General features: G+C 38.3%; 1 long non-coding RNA gene across 1 annotated transcript; it reads right to left on the bottom strand.

Annotated features, from left to right (window-relative positions):
* Positions 1-395: 395 nt before the first annotated feature.
* LOC135050802 (uncharacterized) lies at positions 396-5,784 on the bottom strand. The gene is made up of 2 exons (XR_010241830.1): positions 5,681-5,784; positions 396-1,160 (listed from the first exon to the last, which is right to left on the bottom strand). It is a non-coding gene; the product is annotated as an uncharacterized LOC135050802 (long non-coding RNA).
* Positions 5,785-7,711: the final 1,927 nt, after the last annotated feature.

Here is a 7,711-nt window from a genome sequence, read left to right as displayed (position 1 = left end):
TCCAACCATTTGTCTCCTCTGTCCAACTAACCCACTAGCCTATTTAGTGCACCTAGTCCCAGCTTCCCATCTTTCTGGAATGTGCTTGCACCATCTTCTCAAAAAACAGAATGATTTATTGTTCTCTTTCTCTTCTCTGAGGTGCACTGTGCAACGACATTAGATCATCTGCAAAATTTATGAAATCTCTATATCCTATGGTTCAGAGTTCCAGGAAAGCTGCAAGTTAAGGTGAAGGACAAAAACAGCAGAAAAGTGGGCGCTAATTAAAAAGTAATTAATTTTTTGTTTGTCTTATGGCAGCCCGCACAAGGTGGATCTGGATTCCACCAAAAAATGTATATAAATAATCTACAGAAAACAGTCTGGGCACTCAAAAAGAAAACAGCTGCTAGTTTTGTAGTAATACAATTTTAATTATAAAATTCTACACAAGTGTGATACCACTTTAAAATTCAAGCAACACAACATAGAAACATTAAAAATATTGGACACGTGTCCTTTTATCTCTGGACTTGCTGGTTAGTGCACAATGCTAGTAATATATGAAATGAATTGCATGCATAAGCCGGCTGTTAGTGGCCACAGACAACTAAAGCAACTGGTGTTCAATAGTGTTAGTAGATGCAGTTCTTGCTTAGCAGTAACTTAATATACTTCACCAATTTGAAGCTGAAGGTGTGGACTGTCCAGCAATATGGTGAGCACAGTGGGTCCTGTCAATGAAAAGTTTCCACAGCGTATGTGTCAGCCGTGAAGGGGAGGGAAGGAATCCTCACTCACTTGCTGAGGTATTGTTGCCGCTCTGCAATGGCTTCCATACATGCCACTTCCTGAGGCTTGTTAGCGGTGCCATTTGCTGGTAGGTGCCACGTGTATCTCAGGGTAAGGCACAGCTGAGCAGCAAAGTCTGGAGCTTCAAGGGATGCTTGATTGCGGCCGTGTTCTGCGACTTCTGGGTTCGGGGCTTCCGGCTGCGTTCCACCTGCGTTCAAAGTCGTAATTGCAAACACCTGATGCGTTTCTCCACCTTTAAAGGGGGCGGTTTCATCAGAGGTATATGGAGTGAAGGAATGAAATCAAACTGGATTGCAAGCAGCAAGTGTAACTATGACATTCTGTTGCATTCAGGTACAAATGGTCAGGAGTAGTACTAGACCCTAGAAGAACAATGGCAGACTCAATTATATGACTAGAACGCATGTCAGTTAGATTAGTTTATTGAACAGGTTCTCAAACTCAGTCCTCAGGACCCCAAACAGTTAATGTTTTCCAGGTATCCTCAAAGAATCACAAGTAAAATAATGAGCTCGACCTGCAGATGTTTTAAAATATGTCAGTGAGTAATGAATACACCTGTGCACCTGCTAGGTGACCTGCAAAAGGTGAACTGTGTGGGGTCCTGAGGACCGAATTTAAGAACCACTAGTTTATTGGTTTGTTGACCTTGACATCATCACTGACTTCAAGAAGTGAAAAGGTGCTAGACATTCATTCACTAGTGCTATGAGGGCTGAGCTACTGTAGAAGACAATTACAATAGAGATGGGGAAAAAATGAAGCTCCCCAAGCAGCAAGCATAATTTTAGAAATAACACAGTAAACCCCATATGTATAAACTGAACTCCAAAAAAGTATGGCCAAAAAAGAATATTATAGCCAAATAGAAATAAAACAGGGTTTGTAAGGGGGACATCTGGGGGCTTGCAGTATCTGGCATCCAAGTTCTAAGGTGCATTGGGGATTACAGCAGAGAGTCTGTCAGTGTGCTTGCCGAGCTCTTCAAGATGGCAATCAATGAAAAAAGATCAAGGGGTTATGGAAATCTGCACCCATAGTACATCACTGATAAGATTAGCAACATTGTTCCAAAACTGTTAAATCTTTGGTCAAGCCTTTAAGATGTGGACAAATGATCACAAAATGGTCTGAAGTAGAACCGTTGATCCTGTTCGGTCTAGTAGGCACCAAATACCACTTATAATAAATCTTATAGATGGGTTCCATGACCCAAAAGCAGTGGAACAGATGTTATTATCTGGTGGGGTCCCTAGTTCCTGTCCCCAGCTAGTTCATGTTTTGGGGTATTCACTTGTTTGATGTTTAATAAAAAAAATTATATCACAGATATAATATACTTCAAGAGGGTTGGTGAAGGCACAGAGGCTTTTATGCTATTTTACCTGATCTCAGGTTATGACCTTACTATTAATTTGGGGTTCACTACGGCTGGCCGGCGGTCGGGCTCCCGGCGACCAGCATCCCGGCGCCGGGAGCCCGACCGCCGGCTTACCGACAGCTTGGCGAGCGCAAATGAGCCCCTTGCGGGCTCGCTGCGCTCGCCACGCTACGGGCACGGTGGCGCGCTACGCGCGCCACACTATTTTATTCTCCCTCTATGGGGGTCGTGGACCCCCACGAGGGAAAATAATTGTCGGTATTCCGGCTGTCGGGCTCCCGGCGCCGGTATACTGAGCGCCGGGAGCCCGACCGCCGGCAAACAGAAGACCACCCATTAATTTGTTGCTGGTAATGGTACCACTTTTTTATATAGCATAAACATATTATGGTGCAATTGGGGAAAAAACACAAATTAAATGAGACTGGGTTATAACAGCCAAAGAGTTAGAGCTGTTCTAGTCTACAGGGTTTCTGCTAGTTGCTTGCCCTCAACTGGAATCTGTAATTGACTATTCTTTACTGTACTGACATACTGTTTGTTATCAATCCAGTAGATATTATATAATCAATAGATTGCTTGGTTTAAAATATTTAATATATTATTGTTTGCTCCAGCTTCAATCTATAATACCACGCATATCAGACCTGGAGGCAACTGGGTGCTGGTGAGCAGACTCCACTCTAAAGAAAAGAGGGCTGCTAGAGGTTTAGAGAAACTGTGAGAATTCAATAAACAAATTGAGCCATATCTACACACAGACACAATCACAAAAAACAAAATCGCATAGTAATACATAGAATGGATCACACTGTATTTCATTGACATATTCCAAACACATTGTGAAGAATATTATAACATTATAATTAATAACTAACCAAAGGACAATAGTGGTATTTATTTGTTTTCTTATTGTATTAGTTTCTGATATGTGCATATGAAGAGGAATTTGAACATACTGTAGGACAAGTACAGCAATTATGAACAGATTAAGACTGGCACAGAAGCACATGTATGCCTCTAAAAGCTACACCAATTGCAGGTGTCTGAGGGCTGGGGCAAATTCATGACTTATGATTGTTTAATTACAACATCATCTTTGAATTTGTAATTGCTAAAACGTGCACACACAAACTAAAAGTATAATATATGGATATACAACAAAGAAAGCAGCCTTCTCCATTGTGCCTCCACATATTATGTTTTTCTGTACCTTGACCATTCTCCCCTTCTTCATTTTTTTAAATGATACATTTATCTTAAGTAATACTCTTTGCTGTCTTGTACTGCTCTTAACTTATAACCTATTGCTATCATATTATTATTATTATTATTATTATTATTATTATTTCTCACCCTCTTTACATAAAATTTTCTTAAAAAGCAACAAAATATATAACCAACAATTTTCTGTGTGATCTGATTTGTTAGTGATACCACCTCTTCCTAACTGTGCGTGCATGAAAACAAAAATATTGCCACTGGCAATGTTGCCAAGACACAATCAGTCAATCACAGCTCCTTGTAGCCTTGAACTATTTCCTTTGGGAATATGTAAGAGGATTTTGACATTGCTGGTGGTCTTCGATCAGAGCATTTTGAAATTCAGTAGAATCCTGTAAGCAGACTATTCTGCTAATTAAACACTGAGTAGTGTGATGTTTTCTGATGATAGTCACATTTACAAACAGCACCACCCAGTGCTTAGATATTTATGAGGAGTTATAAATTGTGTTGTACAGTAGTATGCCATTCAGAATCTGACTTTTAGAAGATTTATTCAAAGCACCAATTATGCAATAATTTTGAAAAATGGCCCAAATTTATATATATATATATATATATATATATATTACGACATACATCTTTGTTTATAACCTTTGCAAATATGTATATCACAATACAAACATAAATACATACATACATACATACATACATACGTGTGGAATGATAGAAAGTAAAGTTTGGTCATGTACAGTATATAGCCAATTTGTGTTGAATGTGTTGTTCTTTCATCATAACATAGTAATTCTTATGTGTTATGAAATGTTACATACCTTACATCTACCTCCTTAATTGAGATGACAGTCAGTAAACAATATTTACTATGATTGTAATCTGATTTTTACATTTCCAAATCAAATCATACTGCAAAAATGAAGGCAGTAACATTTTCCATCAAGGCACACTGGACCTGATTCAAAGTTGTATGCTAATGTAATCGCAGCTGCGACTTGCATGCAGTGGCTGTGCGAGAATATGCAAACATTGCAGCCACCTGGATTTGTATTGTGACACCAACTGGTGGCTTTGAGAGTCCCATCGGCTGCACACACAGATGCAGGGATGGTTTCAGATCAGTCAACTATCAAACTTCTAACTATGCCTATGGTGGCACAACATGGCCACAAGAAATAAGATACCAGAGACATTGCAGCTGCATACAGGATCGCAGTCACAGCCTGGGAAGTTCTCCTAAAATGGTCACAACATGTCTGCGTTTTTGTCAAATATTTTTCTTGACAAATGAAGAATCAACATTCCAATTCATATATCTAATTTCTGAATCAAAGTAGCTCTTTGTGTGTAATTTTAAAACAATCATAAATTGGATGCAGTTTTTAAGCATAAAACACTATATTTTTTGGTTTGCAGTTGGTGAACAATTACATAAAATGTGCATTTTATTTTGCATTGACTGCTTAAACAATACGGAGTAAGTATACACGCTTTGATTTGAATGCGTCTGACTGAACATATACATATAACATTTATTTGTAATATGGTAAACTCCTTAACTGCAGTTGCAACCTCAAACTCCTTAACAATACTAATAAAGACACATCTTAATAGCATTAAAATGCTCACCAATTTATTGATACTGTGATACTAGATAAGAGAAAACTTATGGTGGCAATGAAAGGGGGCAGGCAAATCAGCAGCAAACTATCAATCCCTGTAATCCTACTGTGGCCTCAAATATACAATGGGGCAGTGTCATAGCCCTTGTGCCTGTCAAAATGGTTTCTGCCTATTCCTTCATATCATGCCTAAAATAAACACCCACCAGGGAATGTGGTGTCATTGACACTTAGGCTGGTAGTATCAGCCAAGTCTTTACTGCGAAGGAGACTATACCAGCTATGCGCCACTGATCTGCTTTCACTCCCACTACCCTTCCTCTATGAGCCACAGCACCACCACCATATTCAACAACTAAGAAACCTCAACTAAAATCCCCCAAGAGGAGCAGAATACCATTGGCAGTCAGGTGAACTCAATAAAAGAGAAATAAATGGTCATCCCGATAGTAGATAAGATCATATCAGACCACAAAAACAATTCCTAGATGAGACAAACTAAGCTGAGCCACATCAATCACTGACCCCCCTTCATGATAGAAATACCAAAACTGTTGGGGCATAGGTGTTTAAAAAATGCTTTAGAGCTGCCAACATATAGGGACCCAAAAATAAAACATTAATTGATGCTGAGACTTACCTCTATGAACCGAGACTCCAGATACCTCTCTCAGGCCTCCTAAGTTGCTTGGTAGGTCTTCAAAGTACTGGAAGCAATTGTGTTTTTTTCTAGTCCTTCCACGCCAGTCTGATAACGTGCCAAACCCAAGGAGGAAAAAGCTAATCAACTGCGGCTACATATGGTACCAATTCTTTAAATATTCCTATATTAAACCTGGCAGCATAGAACTATTTTCAGCAATGGGAAAGTTTTGTATTGAAGGAGCTTGATATTCTAAAGGCTGACTGCTGAATTTTGAAAGTTAGGCTTATTTAAAATAATAATAATAATGATAACTATACTCAACTAACGCCGAAAATTCTGTAAAGGAGAATGTTTATCAGGGCACACATTGTGCATTGTCTTCAGAATCACTAGACGAATGACATATGATGTTAACCTTTGGCTTTAGATTTTAAACTACTCTTTAGTTTCTACTTTTAGCCTTAATTATTAGTGTGTTATTGATCTTTACTTTCATTTGTCTTTTACTGATTGTGTCACTCCAGTCCATTTGTGGTTTGGGTATCTATAAACCAAAAAGGGGAATACCATGTACTCATACATAAGTCCTGAATGAAAATGAGTACCAGTAGAAACAGTGAACACTAAGCATAATAGTTCACCACTTCCATTGGATCATTATACATTCAAGTAATATATAACTTCATGTAATTAAGGCATATTTTTATTTAACATGTATACAAATAAATATAATGCTAGATTTTTGACACCTGATGGATTTAAAATGATCTACTGGAAGTGGTAAACTATCACCTATATGTAAAATTATGCAGTTGAGGTCTGCAATCTTGAATATTACTGACAGAAATATGAGTTGGACTATCTATGGAATATGCTAATTTTGAGTATCATTATACCTATGTTTTTAATTGTGTCTGTCTTTTACAGCTACAGCAATTTGCCCAGGCTAGGCCATGTTTATATCTTCTGACACTTACCTCTAGAGGTGGCATAAGGAGCATACTAGATTCTAGTCTGACTCTGATGATGGTCATACACCTTCCTATGAGATGTGATTTTAGAGCATTCAGATGACATTGAAAGTATTGACAGGTGAGTTATCAAAGGGGAATCATCATAGTATGTAGCAGTCATGGCATGGGTCTTTTTACTTTTTATTGTTAATATATTCTTACAGAGCTGGTCATAGCACATTACACTGTACTGTACATGATTGTTGCCATAATGCATCTTGTTGGGGAATTCCAAGATGGTATGATAGAACAGTGGGGCCCATTCAGCTCAATTTGTGCTACAGTAGCTCTTCTGTGGGATCAGACCAGACTGTCAAGCCATTGCTCCACACATGCATCAATGATCCTTGGGCACCCATGCGCTGTTTTCACCGTCTGTCCTTCCTTGAATCACTTTGGTAATTACTAAACACTGCATACTGGGAACACGCCAATAGATCTTGCCTTTGGAAATACTCTGACCCAGTTGTCTAGCCATCACAATGTGACCCTTGGCAAAGTCACTAAGATCCTTACACTTGCCCATTTATCCTGCATCTAACATTCAGAAATGATTGTTTACTTGCTGATGAATACATTTCACCCCTTGACAAGTGCCATTGAAATGAGATAATCAAAATTATTCACTTCACCTATCCTTGGTTTTAATGTTGTGGCTGATGATTCAGATAGGAAAAAAGCAAGGACATCTTTTGCAATAAATACATTTCTAAGTCCTGCTTATAGGTTAACAGTAAAACAGTGTGTTTATTCATTTGTTTTGCAAGTAATCTAGCATTACGGACTTACTTCATAAAGTGAATTTCCAATGTGAAAGAATGTGAAAATGAAAGAACAATTTGGGCAATTTCCTAGCATCATCCTGTACTATGTAAACAATTATATGAATATTGTAAATTCATTCCGAAATAAGTGCATAAGTTAAGAAATACTGCACATACAGTATAATCATTTTTGATGTGTGGAATTATTGCTTTTTCTGCTTTCCAAAATACTGTACATGTTAAGTAAA

This window comes from Pseudophryne corroboree, chromosome 2 (assembly GCF_028390025.1).
Source record: "Pseudophryne corroboree isolate aPseCor3 chromosome 2, aPseCor3.hap2, whole genome shotgun sequence".
Taxonomy (NCBI): Eukaryota; Metazoa; Chordata; class Amphibia; order Anura; family Myobatrachidae; genus Pseudophryne; species Pseudophryne corroboree.
The sequence above is the reverse complement of the archived record's forward strand: the minus strand, read 5'-3'. Positions and strand labels throughout refer to the sequence as shown.